The following is a 24578-nucleotide window of genomic DNA, read 5'->3' as shown; positions in this document are numbered from 1 at the left end:
TGACTCCCCTAATCTTTGTCGGCTGGGTAGTGGGACAGTGTGTGCATAGGATACCTAATGTTTGTGTGTGAAAGTATGTGCGTAAGAAGCCAGTATAAAATGAATGGTTTTATTACAACTAACCGCGCCGGTGAATAAACATTTTGACTATCATAGCTGGGGCCTCTGTCTGTTTTCATTTCAACCAGTATCTTACAAATTCTGGGTTACAGACTGAGTAGTTAATTGAAGTTCAGTTTATGAACATTGAGAACAAAATTCTCTTAACAGATACCTTTATTAAATCCATTTATTAATGTGACCAGTGATTTGAGTCTGTATGTTGGCAGCAGCTTCTCTATATTACTGATGGCTGTTTAACAGTCTGATGCCCTTGAGACAGAAGCTGTTTTTCAGTCTCTCTGTCCCAGCTTTGATGCACCTGTACTGACCTCGCCTTCTGGATGACCTTCTGGATGATAGCGGGGTGAACAGGCAGTCGATTGGGTGGTTGTTGCCCTTGATGATATTTTTGGCCTTCATGTTACATCGGGTGCTGTAGGTGTCCTGGAGGGCTGGTAGTTTGCCCCCGGTGATGCTTGTGCAGACCGCAACATCATCTGGAGAGCCCTTTTGTTGGTCCGGTGCCGTTGCCGTGCCAGGCGGTGATACAGCCCGACAGGATGCTCTCGACTGTGCATCTGTAAAAGTTTGTGAGGGTTTTAGGTGACAAGCCAAATTTCTTCAGCCTCCTGAGGTTGAAGAAGCGCTGTTGAGCCTTCTTCACCACGCTGTCTGTGTGGGTGGACAATTTCAGTTTATCCGTGATCTGAACGCAGAGGACCTTAAAATGTATCTTCTCCACTACTGCTCCGTCAATGTGGATAGGGGGGGGGGGGGGGTGCTCCCTCTACTGTTTCCTGAAGTCCACGATCATCTCCTTTGTTTTGTTGACGTTCAGTGAGAGGTTATTTTCCTGACACCACATTCCGAGGGCCCTCATCTCCTCCCTGCAGACTGTCTCGTCGTTGTTGGTAATCCATCCTACCACTGTAGTGTCGTCTGCAAACTTGATGATTGAGTTGGAGGCGTGCATAGCCACGCAGTCATGGGTGAATAGGGAGGACAGGAGAGGTCTGAGAAAGCACCCTTGTGGGGCCCCGGTGTTGATGATCAGCGGGGTGGAGAAGTTGTTTCCTACCTTCAGCACCTGGTAGCCCGTCAGAAAGTCCAGAACCCAGTTGCACAAGGCGGGGTCGAGAACCAGGGTCTCAAGCTTAATGATGAATTTGGAGGGTACTATGGTGTTGAATGATGAGCTGTAGTCAATGAAGGGCATTCTTACATTGGTATTCCTCTTGTCCAGATGAGATAGGACAGTGTGCAGTGTGATTGCGATTGCATCGTCTGTGGACCTATTGGGGCGGTAAGCAAATTGGAGTGGGTCTAGGGTATCAGGGAGGGTGGAGATGATATGATCCTTGACTAGTCTCTCAAAGCACTTCATGATGACAGAAGTGGGTGTTACAGGGCAATAGTCATTTAGTTCTGTTACTTTAGCTTTCTTGGGAACAGGAACAATGGTGGCCATCTTGAAGCATGTGGGAACAGCAGACTGGGATAGGGATTGATTGAATATGTCCATAAACACACAAGCCAGCTGGTCAGCGCATGCTCTGAGGACGGGTCTAGGGATGCCATCTGGGCCGGCAGCCTTGCGAGGGTTAACACATTTAAATGTTTTACTCACGTCGGCCACGGAGAAGCAAAGCCGACAGTCTTTGGTAGCGGGCCGTGTCGGTGGCACTGTATTATCCTCAAAGCGTGCAAAGAAGTTGTACGGGGCTGGTTATCTTTTTGTAATCTGTGATTGTTTGTAGACCCTGCCACATACGTCTTGTTTTTGAGCCGTTGATTTGCGACTACCTTGTCTCTATACTGACGCTTTGCTTGTTTGATTGCCTTGCGGAAGGAATACCTACACTGTTTGTATTCGGTCATGTTTCCAGTCGCCTTGCCATGATTAAATGCGGTGGTTCGCGCTTTCAGTTTTGCGTGAATGCCGCCATCAATCCACGGTTTCTGGTTAGGGAAGGTTTTAATAGTCACAGTGGGTACAACATCTCCAATGGACTTCCTAATAAACTCACTCACCGAGTCAGCGTATACGTGGATGTTATTGTCTGAGGCTACCCGGAACATATCCCAGTCCACTTGATCGAAGCAATCTTGAAGCATGGAATCCGATTGGTTAGACGTGGATGGTGTGCTTGCCTTCTAAGTCTGACCAGGAGGCCGCTCCGTCTACCTCTCCTGCGGCGACGACGTTGTTTTGGGTCGGCCTCTGGGATTAGATCCAATGTCCAGAGTGGAGTTCCGAAAAAAGGATCCGCTTCGGGAAAGTCGTATTCCTGGTCGTAATGTTGGTAAGTTGACGTCGATCTTGATCTTATATTCAATAGTTCTTCCAGGCTGTATGTAATAACACTTAAGATTTTCTGGGATAACAATGTAAGAAATAATCAATAAAAAACAAATTACTGCATAGTTTCCTAAGGACTTGAAGCGAAGCGACCTTCTCTGTCGGAGCCATCTCTCGAGGCCATCTTGCATTTAACTTCTTCCATTTAAGAATGATGGAGGCCACTGTGTTCTTGGGGACCTTCAATGCTGCAGACATTTTTTTGTACCCATCCTCAGATCTGTGCCTCAACACAATCCTGTCTCGGAGCGCTACGGACAATTCCTTCGACCTCATGGCTTGGTTTTTGTCAACTGTGGGACCTTATAAATGACTGGAACGAGCCAATGACTGGAACGAACTACAAAAATCTCTGAAACTGGAAACACTTATCTCCCTCACTAGCTTTAAGCACCAGCTGTCAGAGCAGCTCATAGATTACTGCACCTGTACATAGCCCATCTATAATTTAGCCCAAACAACTACCTCTTTACCTACTGTATTTATTTATTTTGCTCCTTTGCACCCCATTACTTCTATCTCTACTTTGCACCTTCTTCCACTGCAAACCAACCATTCCAGTGTTTTTTTACTTGCTATATTGTATTCACTTCACCACCATGGCCTTTTTATATTTTTATTTATTTATATATATATTTTGTTTGCCTTCACCTCCCTTATCTCACCTCACTTGCTCATATTGTATATAGACTTATTTTTCACTGTATTATTGACTGTATGTTTGTTTTACTCCATGTGTAACTATGTGTTGTTGTATGTGCCGAACTGCTTTGCTTTATCTTGGCCAGGTCGCAATTGTAAATGAGAACGTGTTCTCAATTTGCCTACCTGGTTAAATAAAGGTGAAATAAAATAAAAGAAAGAAAGAAAAGTGAGTGCCTTTACAAATCATGTCCAATCAATTGAATTTACCACAGGTGGACTACAATCAGGTTGTAGAAACATCTCAAGGATGAACATTGGAAATAGGATGCACCGGAGCTCAATTTCGAGTTTCATAGCGAACGGTCTTAATACTTATGTAAATAAGGTATCTGTTTTTTTAAAATAAAATTGCAAAAATTTCTTTAAACCTGTTTTCTCTTTGTGATTATGGGGTATTGTGTGTAGATTGCTGAGGATTTTTTTTTTAATAAGCCTGTAACGTAACAAAATGTGGAAAAAGTCAAGGGGTCTGAATGCTTTCCGAAGGCACTGTACATACATACATACATACAGTTGAAGTCAGAAGGTTACATACACCTTAGCCAAATACATTTAAACTCAGCTTTTCAAAACTCCTGACATTTAATCCTGACATAAAAATTCCTGTCTTAGGTCAGTTAGGATCACTACTTTATTTTAAGAATGTGACATGTCAGAATAATAGTAGAGAGAATTATTTATTTCAGCTTTTATTTCTATCATCACATTCCCAGTGTGTCAGACATTTACATACACTCAATTCGTATTTGGTAACATTGCCTTTAAATTGTTTAACTGGGTCAAATGTTTTGGGTAGCCTTCCACAACCATCCCTCAATAAGTTGGGTGAATTTTGGCCCATTCCTCCTGACAGAGCTGGTGTAACTGAGTCAGGTTTGTAGGCCTCCCTGCTCGCACACGCTTTTTCAGTTCTGCCCACAAATGTTCTATAGGATTGAGGTCAGGGCTTTGTGATGGCCACTCCAATACATTGACTTTGTTGTCCTTAAGACATTTTGCCACAACTTTGGAAGTATGCTTGGGGTCATTGTCAATTTGGAAGACCCATTTGCGACCAAGTTTTAACTTCCTGACTGATGTTTTGAGATGTTGCTTCAATATATCCACATAATTTTCTCCCTCATGATGCCATCTATTTTGTAAAGTGCACCAGTCCCTCCTGCAGCAAAGCACCCCCACAACATGATGCTGCCACCCCCGTGCTTCACGGTTGGGATGGTGTTCTTCGGCTTGCAAGCCTCCCCCTTCTTCTCCAAACATAACGATGGTCATTATGGCCAAACAGTTTTTGTTTCATCAGACCAGAGGACATGTCTCCATGTGCAGTTGCAAACCGTAGTCTGGATTTTTTTATGGCGGTTTTGGAGCAGTAGCGTCTTCCTTGCTGAGCAGCCTTTAAGGTTATGGCGATATAGGACTCGTTTTACTGTGGATATAGATACTTTTGTACCTGTTTCCTCCAGCATCTTCACAAGGTCCTTTGCTGTTGTTCTGGGATTGATTTGCACTTTTTGCACCAAAGTACGTTCATCTCTAGGAGACAGAACACGTCTCCTTCCTGAGCTGTATGACAGCTGCGTGGTCCCATGGTGTTCATACTTGCGTCCTATTGTTTGTACAGATGAACGTGGTACCTTCAGGCGTTTGGAAATTGCTCCTAAGGATGAACCAGACTTTTGGAGGTCTACAATTTTTTTTCTGAGGTTTTGGCGGATTTCTTTTGATTTTCCCATGATGTCAAGCAAAGAGGCACTGATTTTGAAGGTAGGCCTTGAAATACATCCACAGGTATATCCCCAATTGACTCAAATGATGTCAATTAGCCTATCAGAAGCTTCTAATGCCATGACATCATTTTCTGGAATTGTCCAAGCTGTTTAAAGGCACAGTCAACTTAGTGTATGTAAACTTCTGACCCACTGGAATTGTGATACAGTGAATTATAAGTGAAATAATCTGTCCGTAAACAATTGTTGGAAAAATGACTTGTGTCATGCACAAAGTAGATGTCCTAACCGACTTGCCAAAAGTTTGTTAACAAGTTAGTTTGTTAACAAGAAATTTGTTGAGTGGTTGAAAAACGAGTTTTAATGACTCCAACCTAAGTGTATGTAAACTTCCGACTTCAACTGTAGATACATACATACATACATACAGTACCAGTCAAACGTTAGGACACACCTACTCACTCAAGGGACACACCTTCTCATTAATTTTCTTTATTTGTATTATTTTCTACATTGTAGAATAATAGTGAAGACATCAAAACTATGAAATAACACATATGGAATCATGTAGTAAACAAAAAAGTGTTAAACAAATCAAAATATATTTGAAATTCTTCAAAGTAGCCACTCTTAGCCTTGATGACAGCTTTGCACACGCTTGGCATTCTCTCAACCAGCTTCTCATGGAATGCTTTTCCAACAGTCTTGAAGGAGTTCCCACATGCTGAGCACTTGTTGGTTGCTTTTCCTTCACTCAGCGGTCCAACTCCTTCCAAACCATCTCAATTGGGTTGAGGTCAGGTGACCGTGGAGGCCATGTTATCTGATGCAACACTCCATCACTCTCCTTATTGGTCAAATAGCCCTTACACAGCCTGGAGGTGTGTTGGGTCATTGTCCTGTTGAAAAATAAATTATAGTCAAACTAAGCGCAAACCAGTTGGGGGTGCTTTGCTGGTGACACTGTCAGTGATTTACTTAGAATTCAAGGCACACTTAACCAGCATGGCGACCACAGCATTCTGCAGCGATACGCCATCCATCTGGTTTCCGCTTAGTGGGACTATAATTTATTACTAAGAAGCTGGTTTAGAGAATGCCAAGAGTGTGCAAAGCTGTCATCAAGGCAAAGGGTGGCTACTTTGAAGATTCTCAAATATAAAATATATTTGATTTGTTTAACACTTTTTTGGTTACTACATGATTCCATATGTGTTATTTCACAGTGTTGAGGTCTTCACTATTATTCTACAATGTAGAAAATAGTAAAAATTATTTAAAACCCTTAAATGAGTAGTTGTGACTGGTACTGTATATTAATTTACAAAGCTAACAGACTGAAATTTAACATCTTACCCCCCCTGAATAAACCTGTTCCACTTTTCATGGCTATTTCTGAGTCTTTCCCTTTAAATTGCCATAGAAACGGCCCCTCCCAACGTTTACTGGTCGGGGTTAGAGGACAGACGAAACTGACGAGGATATCAAGTTGAGTTTGATTGGTCCAAAGCGCGGAAACCTTTCCAAATTTTACAAAGCCGAAATATGGTCGAGATATAACAAATAGCTGCGCGGTCTAAACTAGCAACGGTCACACCACAAACTAACGTTCTGCTTTAATCAGGTGATAATATTGTAGAGAACTATTTAATGGTTCATTGAATGTAATGTATAATGGCATAGGCTAAATAAAACAAAGTTTAGACATTCATTTAGTAGCTCCCTCTTGAATTTACCCATATTCCACTACATTCTAGAGTAAGTGAACGCCCTACCATCCCGAAAAAATTGGGTCCCCGCTGAAAAACTTTGAATGCCATTCACATAATGCATTTGCCAACCTTACTTTGTTACAGAAACGTTGTTTTTAAAGCCCAGAGAATCAAGTGTAGTTCTGCTGGAAAAGCCAGCCGACTTCACAACACAACACATGTCCCTGTGCTGTTCCACTCGTGACAAGTACAGCGACATGTGCATATCAAACCCAATGATGCGGAGACACCGTCACTGAACTAACTACATGGCAATTCTGTCGAATAAATACCTATTTTACACTGCAGAGAGAAGACGACGGACGCACAGGTGAATATCCTCATGTTTTACCATTTGAATTTGTTTTGGAAGGTGGAGTAGAGATGTTTTGAAAGCGCTTCCTTGTTGATAAATGATTGCGTAATCGGTGTACGATTGGGTGTGAAAATGTTATTGTTTCTTCTCGACCGTCGAAGATCTTTGATAGTTTCAGTATGAGTCGGATGAACCATGATGGTTATGAGGGGCGCAATACAGAAGAGAGGGAGGCTATTAGGAACATGAAATAAGATCTTAAGTTATAACGTCAACGGATAGCTTCATAACACTGCAACCTCCTAAAACACGTTACTAACTTTCCTCTATACTTTTGCTACAGAATTATTATTATTATTATTATTATCTGATCTTACAATTTCTAAACATGTTTTTTGAACTTGTGATGCAGAGATAACTACACTGGGTCAAATTAGTTTATATTGTAACATGTGACTGATGTTAGTGTAATTCAACATTTGCATAATATATAAAAATGTATATATGAATATCCCCTTCCCTACAAAGAAAAAAACCCATCACTATCTATATAGTCTATTATTGGTTGGTCTATATTATAAGGTCAGGCTGTATTTAAACCATAAGGCCCGAGGGGGTGTGGTGATTTTTATTTGAACTTTTATTTAATTAGGCAAGTCAGTTAAGAACAAATTCTTATTTACTATGACGGCCTATCAAAAGGCAAAAGGCCTCCTGTGGGGACGGCGGGTGGGATTAAAAATAAAATAAATGTATAGGACAAAACACACATCACAACAAGAGAGACAACACAGCACTACATAAAGAGAGACCTAAGACGACAACAACTTATTATTCCAAGATTCCCGTCCCTTGTATATATCTTTTTACATCTTTTTCTTTGCATATCTTTTAAAAATATTTTCCTAAACAGCAACTTCTAAATACTCTACTTCAACCCGCCTCACCCAATGTGGCGTGGATCTGCTTTTTTTCTAAAGTATTTCTATTTACTTCGGTTCTGGAATCCCTCAACTGAAGCTAGCCAGCTAACTACCTACCAGCTATCAGTTAGCAAACCATTGCTAGCGGTCTTTAACTAACCTTTAGCTCGGAAAGCTCTTGCCAGTTCGAACAACGTGACTCAAATCAGAGCATAACGGACCAATTTCTCTCCATATCCCCGGATTCCTACCGCAAACTCTGAACATTTTCATCTGGATCTTCGCAACTAGCTAACCACAATCCCGGGTGACCACTCCTGGCTAGCGTTTCCATCCCGGAGCAAGCACCAATTAGCCTGAAGCTAGCCCGGCCAGGGCTCCTGTGCTACCACCAAAGCCCACTCCTGGGCTACAATATCCGGACCCCTTCTATTGTCGGTACGGGGCACGGAACCCCGCCGATCCTCTACGACTGGAATACCGACATAATCTGCCCGAGAACTCCAACAGGCCCCTCAGGCGCGACGCCCGCTGAAGGCCCATTCTGCTAACCTGCTAGGCCTGCTTGCTACCTAGGTCTTCCTGGAACCCTACTAATTCCACGACTGGTCTATCAATGTCACCGCACGAAGAGGCAAAAACAGACTTACCCCCATGCGACGTCCCCCAAAGGCTAACTTGCTAGCCCCGGTCTGCTAACTGCTAGCTTGCCTGCCCCGGTCTGCTAACTGCTAGCTTGCCTGCCCCGGTCTGCTAACTGCTAGCTTGCCTTCCCCGGTCTGCTAACTGCTAGCCCCTGCTAACTGCTTGCTTGCTAACCCGGTCTGCTAACTGCTAGCTTTTTTAGCCCCGGCTTACTAACTGTTAGCTTGTTAGCATCGGCCTGCTAACTGTCTGAATCGCCATGTTCCCAGTCAGCCCAACCACTCACTGTACCCATATGTTCACTTGGCTACGCATGCCTCTCTCTAATATCAGTATGCCTCGTCCATTACTCTCCTGGTTAGTGATTACTGTCTTATTTCACTGTAGAGCCTCTAGCCCTGCTCAATATGCCTTAACCAACCATGTTGTTCCACCTCCTACATATGCGATGACATCACCTGGTTTAAAAGTCTCTAGAGACTATATCTCTCTCATCATTACTCAATGCCTAGGTTTACCTCCAATGTACTCACATCCTACCTTACCTTTGTCTGTACACTATGCCTTGAATCTATGCTATCGAGCCCAGAAACCTGCTCCTTTTACTCTCTGTTCCGAACGTGCTAGACGGCCAGTTCGTATAGCATTTAGCCGTACCCTTATCCTACTTCTTCTCTGTTCCTCTGGTGATGTAGAGGTTAATCCAGGTCCTGCAGTGCCTAGCCCCACTCCCACTCCCCAAGTGCTCTCATTTGTTGACTTCTGTAACTGTAAAAGCCTTGGTTTCATGCATGTTAACATTAGAAGCCTACTCCCTAAGTTTGTTTTACTCACTGCTTTAGCACATTCTGCCAAACCGGGTGTCTGAATCCTGGCTTAGGAAAACTACCAAAAACCCTGAAATCTCCATCGCAAACTATAACATTTTCCGCCAAGATACAACTGCCAAAGGGGGCGGTGTTGCAATCTACTGCAAAGATATCCTGCAGATTTCTGTATTACTATCCAAGTCTGTACCCAACAATTCAAGCTTCTTCTTCTAAAAATTCACCTTTCCAGAAACAAGTCTCTCACTGTTGCTGCTTGCTATAGACCTCTCTCTGCCCCCAGCTGTGCCCTCGATACCATATGTGAATTGATTGCCACCCATCTATCTTCTGAGCTCGTGCTACTAGGTGACCTAAACTGGGACATGCTTAACACCCCGGCCATCCTACAATCTAAGCTTGATGCCCTCAATCGCACACAAATTATCAATGAACCTACCAGGTACAACTCCAAATCTGTAAACACGAGCACCCTCATAGATGTCATCCTAACTAACTCGCCCTCCAAATACACCTCTGCTGTTTTCATTCAAGATCTCAGCGATCACTGCCTCATTGCCTGCATCCGTAATGGGTCTGCGACCAAACGACCACCCCTCATCACTGTCAAACGCTCCCTAAAACACTTCTGCAGACAGGCCTTTCTAATTGACCTGGCCGGGGTATCCTGTAATGACATTGACCTCATCCCGTCAGTAGAGGATGCCTGGCTATTCTTTAAAAGTGCCTTCCTCACCATCTTAAATAAGCATGCCCCATTTAAAAAATGTAGAACTAGGAATAGATATAGTCCTTGGTTAACTCCAGACCTGTCTGCCCTTGACCAGCACAAAAACATACTGTGGCGTTCTGCATTAGCATCGAATAGCCCCCGTGATATGCAACTTTTCAGGGAAGTTATGAACAAATATACACAGGCAGTTAGGAAAGCTAAGGCTAGCTTTTTCAAACAGAAATTTACATCCTGTAGTACTAACTCAAAAAAGTTCTGGGACACTAAAGTCCATGGAGAATAAGAGCACCTCCTCCCAGCTGCCCATTGCTCTGAGAATAGGAAACACTGTCACCACCGATAAATCCACTATAATTGAGAATTTCAATAAGCATTTCTCTACGGCTGGCCATGCTTTCCACCTGGCTACCCCTACCCCGGTCAACTGTGCGGCACCCTCCACAGCAACCCGCCAAAGCCCCCACCATTTCTCCTTCACCCAAATCCAGATAGTTGATGTTCTGAAAGAGCTGCAAAATCTGGACCCCTACAAATCAGCCGGCCTAGACAATCTGGACCCTCTCTTTCTAAAATGATCTGCCGAAATTGAGGCAACCCCTATTACTAGCCTGTTCAACCTCTCTTTCGTATCGTCTGAGATTCCCAAAGATTGGAAAGCTGCCGCGGTCATCCCCCTCTTCAAAGGGGGTGACACTCTAGACCCAAACTGCTATAGACCTATATCTATCCTACCCTGTGCTATGCAATCTGGTTTCAGGGCTGGTCAAATCAAATCAAATTTTATTTGTCACATACACATGGTTAGCAGATGTTAATGCGAGTGTAGCGAAATGCTTGTGCTTCTAGTTCTGACAATGCAGTAATAACCAACAAGTAATCTAACCTAACAATTCCACAACTACTACCTTATACACACAAGTGTAAAGGGATAAAGAATATGTACATAAAGATATATGAATGAGTGATGGTACAGAACGGCATAGGCAAGATGCAGTAGATGGTATAGAGTACAGTATATACATATGAGATGAGTAATGTAGGGTATGTAAACATAAAGTGGCATAGTTTAAAGTGGCTAGTGATACATGTATTACATAAAGATGGCAAGATGCAGTAGATGATATAGAGTACAGTATATACATATACATATGAGATGAGTAATGTAGGGTATGTAAACATTATATTAAGTGGCATTGTTTAAAGTGGCTAGTGGTACATTTTTACATAATTTCCATCAATTCCCATTATTAAAGTGGCTGGAGTTGAGTCAGTATGTTGGCAGCGGCCGCTAAATGTTAGTGGTGGCTGTTTAACAGTCTGATGGCCTTCAGATAGAAGCTGTTTTTCAGTCTCTCTGTCCCTGCTTTGATGCACCTGTACTGACCTCGCCTTCTGGATGATAGCGGGGTGAACAGGCAGTGGCTTGGGTGGTTGTTGTCCTTGATGATCTTTATGGCCTTCCTGTGACATCGGGTGGTGTAGGTGTCCTGGAGGGCAGGTAGTTTGCCCCCGTTGATGCGTTGTGCAGACGTTGTTGGTAATTAAGCCTACCATTGTAGTGTCATCCGCAAACTTGATGATTGAGTTGGAGGCGTGCATGGCCACGCAGTCGTGGGTGAACAGGGAGTACAGAAGAGGGCTCAGAACACACCCTTGTGGGGCCCCAGTGTTGAGGATCAGCGGGGTGGAGATGTTGTTACCTACCCTCTCCACCTGGGGGTGGCCCGTCAGGAAGTCCAGGACCCAGTTGCACAGGGCGGGGTCGAGACCCAGGGTCTCGAGCTTGATGACGAGTTTGGAGGGTACTATGGTGTTAAATGCTGAACTGTAGTCGATGAACAGAATTCTCACATAGGTATTCCTCTTGTCCAGATGGGTTAGGGCAGTGTGGTTGCGATTGCGTCGTCTGTGGACCTATTGGGTCGGTAAGCAAATTGGAGTGGGTCTAGGGTGTCCGGTAGGCTGGAGGTGATATGGTCCTTGACTAGTCTCTCAAAGCACTTCATGATGACGGAAGTGAGTGCTACGGGGCGGTAGTCGTTTAGCTCAGTTACCTTAGCTTTCTTGGGAACAGGAACAATGGTTGCCCTCTTGAAGCATGTGGAAACAGCAGACTGGGATAAGGATTGATTGAATATGTCTGTAAACACACCAGCCAGAGGCCGCGGCTGGGGATGCCGTCTGGGCCTGCAGCCTTGCGAGGGTTAACACGTTTAAATGTTTTACTCACCTCGGCTGCAGTGAAGGAGAGCCCGCAGGTTTTGGTAGCGGGCCGTGTCAGTGGCACTGTATTGTCCTCAAAGCGAGCAAAAAAGTTATTAAGCCTGTCCGGGAGCAAGACATCCTGGTCCGCGACGGGGCTGGTTTTCTTTTTGTAATCCGTGATTGACTGTAGACCCTGCCACATACCTCTCGTGTCTGAGCTGTTGAATTGCGATTCTATTTTGTCTCTGTACTGGGACTTAGCTAGTTTGATTGCCTTGCGGAGAGAATAGCTACACTGTTTGTTGTCTGGTCATGGGTGCACCTCAGCCACGCTCAAGGTCCTAAACGACATCATAACCGCCATCGATAAGAGACATTACTGCGCAGCCGTATTCATCGACCTGGCCAAGGCTTTCGACTCTGTCAATCACCACATTCTTATTGGCAGACTCGACAGTCTTAGTTTCTCAAATGATTGCCTCGCCTGGTTTACCAACTACTTCTCTGATAGAGTTCAGTGTGTCAAATCGGAGGGCCTGTTGTCCGGACCTCTGGCAGTCTCTATGGGGGTGCCACAGGGTTCTATCCTCGTGCCGACTCTGTTCTCTGTATACATCAATGATGTTGCTCTTGCTGCTGGTGATTCTCTGATACACCTCTACGCAGACGACACCATTCTGTATACTTCTGGCCCCTCTGGACACTGTTAACTAACCTCCAGACGAGCTTCAATGCCATTCAACTCTCCTTCCGTGGCCTCACACTGCTCTTAAACACAAGTAAAAATAAATGCATGCTATTCAACCGATCGCTGCCCACACCAGCTCGCCAGTCCAACATCACTACTCTTGACGGCTTTGACTTAGAATACGTGAACAACTACAAATACCTAGGTGTCTGTTTAGACTGTAAACTTTCCTTCCAGACTCACATTAAGCATATCCAGTCCAAAATGAAATCTAGAATCGGCTTCCTATATCGCAACAAAGCATCCTTCACTCACGCTGCCAAACATACCCTCGTAAAACTGACCATCCTACCGATCCTCGACTTTGGTGATGTCATCTATAAAATAGCCTCCAACTACTCAACAAACTGGATGCAGTCTATCACAGTGCCATCCGTTTTGTCACCAAAGCCCCATACACTACCCACCATTGCGACTTGTACACTCGTTGGTTGGCCCTCGCTTCATACTCGTCGCCAAACCCACTGGATACAGGTTATTTACAAGTCTCTGCTAGGTAAAGCCCCGCCTTATCTCAGCTCACTGGTCACCATAGCAGCACCCACTCATAGCACGCGCTCCAGCAGGTATATCTCACTGGTCACCCCCAAAGCCAATTCCTCCTTTGGCCGCCTTTCCTTCCAGTTCTCTGCTGCCAATGACTGGAACGATCTGCAAAAATCTCTGAAGCTGGAAACGCTTATCTCCCTCACTAGCTTTAAGCATCAGCTGTCAGAGCAGCTCACAGATTACTGCTCCTGTACATAGCCTATCTATAATTTAGCCCAAACAACTACCTCTTCCCCTACTGTATTTATTTATTTATTTATTTATTTTGCTCCTTTGCACCCCATTATTTCTATTTCTACTTTGCACATTATTCCACTGCAAATCTACCATTCCAGTGTTTTACTTGCTATATTGTATTTACCTCGCCACCATTGCCTTTTTTTGCCTTTACCTCCCTTTTCTCACCTCATCTCCTCCAGTTGTATATAGACTTATTTCTCTACTGTATTATTGACTGTATGTTTTGTTTATTCCATGTGTAACTCTGTGTTGTTGTATGTGTCGAATTGCTATGCTTTATGTTGACCAGGTCGCAGTTGCAAATGAGAACTTGCTCTCAACTAGCCTACCTGGTTAAATAAAGGTGAAATTAAAAAAAATATAAAATAAACATAGCATGGTAGCAGCACAAAACAGGGCACAGACAACAGCACAAAGGGCAAGAAGGTAGACACAACAATACATCATGAAAAGCAGCCACAACTGTCAGTAAGAGTGTCTATGATCGAGTCTTTGAATGAAGAGATTGAGATAAAACTGTCCAGTGTGAGTGTTTGTTGCAGCTCGTTCCAGTCACTAGCTGCAGCGAACTGAAAAGACGACCGACCCAGGAATGTGTGTGCTTTGGGGACCTTTAACAGAATGTGACTGGTAGAACGGGTGTTGTCTACTGCAGCCCTCATCTTCCACATACATCTCAGATAGGGGGGAGTGAGGTCCTAAGGGTTTTATAAATACGCATAAACCAGGTGGTCTTGCGACGGGTATACAGAGGTGTCCAGTTTACAGAAGAGTGTATAGTGCAGTGATGTGTCCTATAACGGGCATTGTTGGCAAATCTGATAGCCGATTGGTAAAGAACATCTAGCCGCTCGAGAGCACCCTTACCTGCCGATCTATAAATTATGTCTCCGTAATCTAGCATGGGTAGGATGGTCATCTGAATCAGGGATAGTTTGGCAACTGGGGTGAAAGAGGAGCGATTACTATAGAGGAAACCAAGTCTAGATTTAACTTTAGCCTGCAGCTTTGATATGTGCTGAGAGAAGGACAGTGTACCGTCTAGCCATACTACCAAGTACTTGTATGAGGTGACTACCTCAAGCTCTAAACCCTCAGAGGTAGTAATCACACCTGTGGGGAGAGGGCCATTCTTCTTACCAAACCTCATGACCTTTGTTTTGGAGGTGTTCAGAACAAGGTTGAAGGCAGGAACAGCTTGTTGGACACTTAGAAGCTTTGTTGTAGAGTGTTTAACACAGAATACGGGGAGGGGCCAGCTGAGTATGAGACTGTATCATCTGCATATAAATAGATGAGAGCTTCCTACTGCCTGGGCTATGTTGTTGATGTAAATTGAGAAGAGCGTGGGGCCTAGGATCGAGCATTGGGTTACACGCTTGGTGACAGGCAGTGGCTGAGACAGCAGATGGGGGTACTAAGTTAACATATAGACTTGTTTTATGATGGTCATACCATGGGTCATTTAGCTATTTGAGTTTTAGGACCCCTTTAGGTACAGTGGGGCAAAAAAGTATTTAGTCAGCCACCAATTGTGCATGTTCTCCCACTTAAAAAGATGAGAGAGGCCTGTAATTTTCATCATAGGTACACTTCAACTATGACAGACAAAATGAGAGAAAAAAATCCAGAAAATCACATTGTAGGATTTTTTATGAATTTATTTGCAAATTATGGTGGAAAATAAGTATTTGGTCAATAACAAAAGTTTATCTCAATACTTTGTTATATACCCTTTGTTGGCAATGACAGCGGTCAAACGTTTTCTGTAAGTCTTCACAAGGTTCACACACACTGTTGCTGGTATTTTGGCCCATTCCTCCATGTAGATATCCTCTAAAGCAGTGATGTTTTGGGGCTTTTGCTGGGCAACACAGACTTTCAACTCCCTCCAAAGATTTTCTATGGGGTTGAGATCTGGAGACTGGCTAGGCCACTCCAGGACCTTGAAATGCTTCTTACGAAGCCACTCCTTTGTTGCCCGGGCGGTGTGTTTGGGATCATTGTCATGCTGAAAGACCCAGCCATGTGTCATCTTCAATGCCCTTGCTGATGGAAGGAGGTTTTCACTCAAAATCTCACGATACATGGCCCCATTCATTCTTTCCTTTACACGGATCAGTCATCTTGGTACCTTTGCAGAAAAACAGCCCCAAAGCATGATGTTTCCACCCCCATGCTTCACAGTAGGTATGGTGTTCTTTGGATGCAACTCAGCAGTCTTTGTCCTCCAAACATGACGAGTTGAGTTTTTACCAAAAGTTCTATTTTGGTTTCATCTGACCATATGACATTCTCCCAATCTTCTTCTGGATCATCCAAATGCTCTCTAGCAAACTTCAGACGGGCCTGGACATGTACTGGCTTAAGCAGGGGGACACGTCTGGCACTGCAGGATTTGAGTCCCTGGCGGCGTAGTGTGTTACTGATGGTAGGCTTTGTTACTTTGGTCCCAGCTCTCTGCAGGTCTTTCACTAGATCCCCGCGTGTGGTTCTGGGATTTTTGCTCACCGTTCTTGTGATCATTTTGACCCCACGGGGTGAGATCTTGCGTGGAGACCCAGATCGAGGGAGATTATCAGTGGTCTTGTATGTCTTCCATTTCCTAATAATTGCTCCCACAGTTGATTTCTTCAAACTAAGCTGCTTATCTATTGCAGATTCAGTCTTCCCAGCCTGGTGCAGGTCTACAATTTTGTTTCTGGTGTCGTTTGACAGCTCTTTGGTCTTGGCCACAGTGGAGTTTGGAGTGTGACTGTTTGAGGTTGTGGACAGGTGTCTTTTATACTGATAACAAGTTCCAACAGGTGCCATTAATACAGGTAACGAGTGGAGGACAGAGGAGCCTCTTAAGGAAGAAGTTACAGGTCTGTGAGACCCAGAAATCTTGCTTGTTTGTAGGTGACCAAATACTTATTTTCCACCATAATTTGCAAATAAATTCATAAAAAATCCTACAATGTGATTTTCTGGATTTTTTTTCTCATTTTGTCTGTCATAGGTGAAAATTACAGGCCTCATCTTTTTAAGTGGGAGAACTTGCACAATTGGTGGCTGACTAAATACTTTTTTGCCCCACTGTATATAAAAATGTATAATGATTTGTTAAAATATGGAATTTGGCCTTTACTACTATAGCCCATAGAAATGCATTGAATAACACAGTCTTAATAAAAAAATAAAAAGACTGTCAAAAAAGAAATCATAAGGGTTTGAAGTATCTGTCCTATATCTAGCATGGTGGTTGCAGTATCATGCTGTGGGGATGTTTTTTAGAGGCAGGGACTGGGAGAGTCGTCAGGATCGAGGGAAAGATGAACGGAGCAAAGTACAGAGAGATCTTTGATGAAAACCTGTTCCAGAGTGCTCAGGACCTCAGACTGGGGCAACGGTTCACCTTCCAACAGAACCATGACCCTAAGCAGACAGCCAAGACAACGCAGGTGTGGCTTCGGGACAAGTCTCTGAATGTCATTGAGTGGCCCAGCCCGGACTTGAACCCAATCGAACATCTCTGGAGAGACCTGAAAATAGCTCTGCACTGACACCCCCCATCCAACCTGACAGAGCTTGAGAGGATCTGCAGAGAAGAATTGAGATAAACTCAGGTGTACCAAGCTTGTAGCGTCATACCCAAAAAGACTCGAGGCTGTAATCGCTGGCAAAGGTGTTTCAACAAAGTACTGAGTAAAGGGTCTGAATACTTATGTAAATGTGATTATCATAATTTTTTACAACTTTTGCAAAAAAGTTTAAAAACCTGTTTTTGCTTTGTCATTATGGGGTATTGTGTGTAGATTGATGAGGATAAAGATTTAATCCCATTTGGAATAAGGCTGTAACGAAACAAACAGTTTGGCAAAAATCAAGTGTTCTGAATACTTTCTGAATGCACTGTATAAGAAAGCTCAGGAAATATTTTTGTTTTTCTAAACGCTTACAGTAGTTAGTTGGAAACATTACGAATATTTTTGTTGGGTCGTTCCATTTCATTTCCGCAAGCCATAACACCCATAGGGCCTTATAAAATATGAGCTTTATTTTGCCTGACTCTGTTTTGTTTTCTCCCAAATTATTTTCCAGGTTTCCATTTTCCCAAATTTTTAAATAGAAAAACAATAAATTGGATATTTGAAGCCCACACAATGCTTAAACCACATCAGGAGACGACTTTTGACGTCTGGATTTTCTGTTGTGATATTTTTGTTGTTGTTGGTGTAGTTACCCTTTAACTCCATTGTGCACCTAGGAAGAGGCTGTTGTTTAGTGGTGTTTTTGTACCGCATATGTGATGGTAGAGTTAGCAAAACAAATACCCACTGGATCGATGCAAATAATCATGATATCATCAAACATTTAATTGAGAAGGTTTTTGGGAAAAAATATATAATTGAAGTTGTTAGGTTTATATCCCATCCTATATCCTGATATTACCAGGTTCTGACCTCTAGATATAGATGTTTTGTAGTAAAAAAGATAGAGGAAAATAAGTGTTTCCAATGACATCATCAACCAATTAGTAGGCAATGCCTGCTCATAATGGGCTAAAATCACATGATGCACACCAATGATGCCATTGGAAACACTTCCTCTATCTTTTTACTGGAAAACATAGAAACATGCCATTTTCACAGATGATTGTGCTGGAGATGATCAATATGAAGTAGAGAAATTGTGCAATTTTTCTTTTAAGATATTTTCTATTTTCTCTCCCTCTTGAGGAGGGAGGATTATGAAAGTTCACAGAAGTAACAAATGAAGGTAGCACTACCAATTAGTTAGTGTTTTTACTGATAACACTTTTGTTTATGAATTAAGTGATTAAAAAGCTTCACTCTGTAACCAAATGACCTGAAAAATATCAGAATTACTGCAATTGAATTGGCCACAATGAGAAATCATAGTAGTCACAAACCACAGTTGCAGTATAGTAAAGAAAAGTAGAGTATAGTTCAGTACAGTAGAGCACACATGAGTACAGTATAATGTACTGTACTGTGCTCTAATAAGCTGTACTGTGATGTCCAAACTTGTGAAACATAGATGTATATGGTTGGTACAGTAAAAAAAATGTCGGGTTCAGTACAGTAGATCACAAATGAGTAGAGTACAGTATAATGTAATATACTCTACTGGACTGTACTCTACAGAACTATTCCCTACTCAACTTTTTTTTACTGCACTGTACTCAGCTGTACTGTACTCCACCCTTTACTGTACTGGCCTATGCTATACTGGACTCTACTGTGCTCTATGGTGATGAGCAAACCTGTTAAACTTAGACGTCTATTATTGGTACAGATTTAGTCCAGTCTGGACCAACCAAATGTGGTCTTGTTTGGGGGCAGCACTCATTAGAATGATAGTCAGTGAGTAGAATAGTAGAACCGCACATGCCAAGGAGGATATTAATTTTGTCTACCTTTGTGTACCTCAGGATACATCACCATGAAGAGAATGCCATTCATAATTATGCATTTCTGTATTGTACAGATCAAGGACCCATTACTCTAGTTCAGAACCAAAATAAATGTTTTCAAACTCAAGGTGTCATATTGTAGCTAACACTCCAGTCTTTCTGCAGACATCTTTACTCGGGGTAGATACTTAAGAGTTTTTGGGTAATGTGTAGTCACTTAAAATCTGAAGGAGATTTTAATGTCATTCTTTTACCAAACTTTGCATCTGACCTGTTCCTCAAGTAAATTAAAAGTAGACTTCTGCATGTTGGTGTATGATTTGTTAGACGTATCAATGTCTTTTTGCTTGGTATACATTTTGAAGTGAAAAGGTGAGTCCCAGTATCACTCTGTTACTGTGGAATTGCCTATAATTAGCTTTGAAGTGTACTACTTTATTTTATGGCTGTCAGCCACATCAGCTGTTATGTGCCATACTGTATATATGACATTATGGAGGAGTTTTCCATATGTTCTGGTACTCCTACAAGACTTTTCATGAATTTCCAATCCAGAAATGAACTAGACTCTGATCCCAGGACAGACAGACATGAATTAGACAGACAGATGGATGTCATGGGTTGAATGTCCCCCCCCCCCTCTCTCTTTGCCATAGTGGACCATTTATCTGATTTACTGAGGGAGGTTTTAATGAGGACTAAGAGTCGAGTGGCGTACCAGAGCTAAGAGGCCCCTGACGCAGCCTGGCTCCACTCTGGGCCCCTTGGCAGGCATCACAACCACCACTGGCCCTCCTCTTCTGGCCTGGCTAACTCTTCACACACATGCCCACTTTGAGAGAATCTAGCAGCTGGTCAATGTTTATTACGCAACCCTGAGAACTACCACATGAAAAAGTCTTCTGGAATCGCACAACATCGTTAGAACAGAGGGAAAGAAAAGGAAGAAAACCAGAACCAACATTTTTCTGAAAGGGTTGAGTAATTGTCTTTTGGCAGAGCGAGGGGTGGTCATTTAGTGAGGTCGATTTGGGCTAAGGTGGTCGATTTGAGACGTCTGTCTCACCATTGACAAATCTTGATTTCCATTTTGGAAATTAACTACAGTTAGCTAGCTAGGCTGCAGCCGGTCTGATTGATTAGCCTGAGTGGATTACATAAGATCTGTTGAGTCAGGGCCCGCTTCAGAGTGTCAGATTTGAAATGTCATAGCAGGTTCAACAGACGCTTACACTGTATCTTTCCTAACTCCGAGGGTTAGACAGTTATCATCTGACGTGTGTATGTCGTCTTGTCTATTGTAACAGGATCTGTGTACACATAGGCCTCTCATTCCTCTCTGTAACACACTGGCCCACTTGACTATGCATAATGACCAGTCACAGGGTCATTAATGTTGGTCCTAATGTTTAGCTAGTGTTCCTGCTCCTCTCCATACTCTCGTAAATCAGACATGGTCTTGGCATGGTCGCTGATACTGTCAGCTCTCTGGCCTGGCCTCTCTGGTAGAAAGAGAAGTTTGAAATGGGTATCAATTAGGGGTTGCACAATTACTGTATAACCGCGTAACCAACGGTTCTGGATGAAGACCGTCATTAAAATAACAGCTGTCCGTAGACGGGACGGCGAGGCATTCGCGGGGTTGAGTCCGTTTCTGCGATTTAATATGGACTCTTAACAACATGATTCAACTTTGTTGCCCCTTGCTGAAGCAAGCAAAGTGTTGTAGCAAGCGATTAATAGAATGGGCTTGGAACTTCTAACCACAAAGATCCTATTCATAGATTTCAACTGCGTCACTGGGTCGCATTGCGCCATTGTTATGAACGTTCTCAAGCCGCGCTCTACCGAACTCTCAAGCCGCACTCTATGGCGCAATCATTTCAATGGTTATATAGAATGTTCATTCAACTGATGTTATCTGATGTGGCTCATGCAATGGAATCTATTTTTTTGTAATGTCAGTTGAGTTGAATCAACCAATCACAGCACATATTATATGTACACGTCCCGCTTCTATTTCCTGCTCTGCTCCTATTGGTGCACTCATTGGCCGCCAGTCCACCCATTATGCCATCATTGACCTGAATGGAGACGGGCATTCTATTTATTCTATTTCTATGGCAACACACGCGGGCCGGAGCAGAGGAAAGGAGAAATGTATTATTTGAGCGGTTATTACGTAGACCAGTAACCGTCATCCAAAATTCTATGACCGTCACAGCCGTAGTATCAACAAAAACAACAGGATGTTCAACACGGAACTGTGGTTCCCTCTGGGTATTATATTAGGCAACGCATGATGTTTATGTCCCATTTAGCTTATGGTAAATCAGCAGATCTCGTTTGAAATACGATTTGAAATCTTTGCTCTACCCTGCTAGATGGGCAGGTTTTGCTGTTTTGGGACTATTTTATTTATCCATTAAGCCAGGCAAGCGCAGTATTTTAAATCTATTTAAAATGATTTTGAATTGTATTTGACCCCAAGTCTGAATGTGAGAAGAGGACTCAGTCTGCCAGCCAGGGAGAGCCATGGAGAGTTCAAGGCAGGGTTGAGGATGGGAAATTGTGAGGGAGCGGTGTGCCAAGCAGGCCGGGTGGGGTGTGAGTTTTGGGTGTGCTGCCTGGGAAAATTCCTCCTCCCCTCCCGTCTTCTGTCTTGTGTTACACAGTTAAACCCTGCAGCAAAAACAGACTGATCCTATAGCTTTACTCTACACAAAGGTCTGACACCTACACCACACCGTTTGCAACCCAAATGGCACCGTATTCCATATATAGTGCACTACTTTTGACCAGGGCCCACAGGGCTTTGGTCAAAAGTAGTGCGCTATGTAGGGAATAGGGTGCCATTTGTGACGTAGTCACCATCACACCACTGCCTGGCTGTGAGAGAGATAGAAAAAGGGATGTTTGTGTTTTGTGTCCTAGTCAGAGCCTGTTCAGACCTGTCTTTATGACGTTATTAGAACTGTGTCTGAATACCGGAGCATAAATAGCAGGGGATAACACCCGAGCTGCTGAGGCAGGGATGATGCACACATACAAGTACGCACAGATGAACACGCAGCACACCTGTGGGAGTCATCAACCATGAATAATCAATCTCTGGTTGGTAGAAGGAATAGGGCCCTATGAAATCAGTTTTATTTTTTGCCTGATTTATGTTTTTGTTTTTTCTGAAAATCTGTTTCCCTCCCTCTGTTTCTCCAACTTTTCACTCTCAAATAGATAAACTACTAGTTTGGATGTTCTAAGTCCACAACAATGCTTAAACCACGCCATGAGACCACTTTTGAAGTCTGGGAAAATTTGAGAAATGTATATTTTTCGGTGTAGTTACCCTTTAATTCCAGTGTGCACCTAGCAAGATGCTTGCTTTTGTTTAGCAGTGTTCAAATCAAGTTTTATTGGTCACATACACATATTTAGCAGACGTTATTGCGGGTGTAGCGAAATGCTTGTGTTCCAAGCTCCAACAGTGCAGTAGTATCTAACAATTCACAACAATACACAAGTCTAAAAGTAAAAGAATGAAATATAGAAAAAATATGTATAAATATTAGGATGAGCATTGTCGGAGTGGCATTGACTAAAATACAGTAGAATAGAATACAGCATATACTGTATTGATGAGTAAAGCAGTATGTAAACATTAAAGTGACCTAGTGTTCCGTTATTAAAGTGGCCAGTGATTCCATGTCTATGTATGTAGGGCAGCAGCCTCTAAGGTGCAGGGTTGAGTAACCGGGTGGTAGCCTGCTAGTGATGGCTATTTAACAATCTGATGGCCTTGAGATAGAAGCTGTTTTTCAGTCTTTCAGTCCCGGCTTTGATGCACCTGTACTGACCTCGCCTTCTGCCATGGCTCGGGTGGTTGATGTCCTTTCCTGATCTTTTTGGCCTTCCTGTTGTAGCGCACGTGATGGTAGAGTTTGTAAAACAAATACCCACTGGATTGATGCAAATAATCATGATATCCTTCTGCCAGGTAAGCATAGGCTACTTTGTAGTTAACATTTACTTGATACGTTTTTTGGGGAAACCGTTTCCATCTACTAAAAATACTTTTGAATATTGTTTTTTTCCCCAGTTTTAATATATGCATTCTGTGATTCTGTCTGTGTTCTCCACGTCACGGATTTGACAGGGCCCTAATGGAAGAAACAGTTGATTCTGGAAGAGGAACGGTAGATCCTAGGCTGAGGAAGGCTGTTCGTCTTCCTCTTCTAACCCAGACTTTTAAATTTGACTTCAAACTCATGGCGTTAGTCTGTAAATGTCATAGCTGAGTCATTTCCCCGGGTCTCCCCATGGCATGCCGGTATGAGGTGGAGCGGTGTGAGGTAGCGAGGTGAACTGTTTCAGTAGTGCAGCGGTGAGCCGAGGCTCTGCGTATGGAGTCAGGGAGGGAGGACATATGCTTTATTATGTGACACATTTCAGCTGGTGTGAAGTAACTCGCTGACGAGTACGACTGTAGGCGCAGGGCTGCCAGAAAGGTTTATGTGTGTCCCTCCGATATCTCCTGCTGTTATTCGCTGGAGGGAAGCTCCGACATGAAGCTCCGGCCTCTGGTGTGTGTGGTTGTTTGTGTGTATTATGTGTAGGGGTGTCCAATATTCATGTTCTCTCTATTGGCTCCGTAAGGGACCTCACCACGCAACTGTGCACGGTATGGCATAGCACAGAACAATATAGCACAGATGCACCTTTCATCATAGCACAGAACAACATTGCAGAGCACCACCGTATTATAGCACCAGTCAGTAGTCCTACAATAGGACTCACCCCAATAGCACCAGGGCTCCTGCCAGTTAACCTAGGAATTATAGGACTCTATCTCCATGGATACCAGCCATCGGGGCCTGAAAAGGGGGCCAGGTCAGAATAGTCTTGGACTCGGCGGAGCTCACGCCCTACATTAGGTTTTTAGCCTGCTGAGTACTTCACTGTGTACGCAAAACCCATATTAGCATCCTCGTGGGTGGCCAGTCAGAGCGAGAGACTGACAGAGGAGAGAAAGAGATTGATATGGTTATGAAAGTGTGATCGTTTATGGATCATTTCTGAAACGCCATTCCATTTATAATTGTATAATGCTTAGAGATGTCACTTTCTACTTTTAGCCTAGTGGTGATGGTCTGCTATGCCTGAAAAACATCACACTCTTTCCTGATATCATTCCATAATTTTTGCACTTTTGAATCTCCTTTGAAACGTCCTCAAATCACGTCAGTTGCTAACTCCATTTTGAGGGTTTGGGGAAACTAGCTCATCAGAGCAAGCAGTGTATTGTATACGTATGTTTAAAGATGGGATCTGA

General features: G+C 43.2%; 1 protein-coding gene across 3 annotated transcripts in view; it reads left to right on the top strand.

Moving 5' to 3' along the window:
• The first annotated feature begins 6835 nt into the window (after positions 1-6835).
• The window catches only part of LOC129855514 (SH3-containing GRB2-like protein 3-interacting protein 1), a 111164-nt gene continuing 93421 nt past the window's right edge, over positions 6836-24578 (top strand). For all 3 annotated transcript variants that reach the window (XM_055923245.1, XM_055923248.1, XM_055923250.1), the window contains exon 1: positions 6836-6975. The gene's annotated coding sequence lies outside the window, so the exon portion shown is untranslated. The remainder of the gene's footprint in view (positions 6976-24578) is intronic.

The sequence above is a fragment of the Salvelinus fontinalis genome, chromosome 5 (assembly GCF_029448725.1).
Source record: "Salvelinus fontinalis isolate EN_2023a chromosome 5, ASM2944872v1, whole genome shotgun sequence".
Lineage (NCBI taxonomy): Eukaryota > Metazoa > Chordata > Actinopteri > Salmoniformes > Salmonidae > Salvelinus > Salvelinus fontinalis.
Note: the sequence above shows the minus strand (reverse complement) of the source record. Positions and strands in the feature narration are given on the sequence as shown.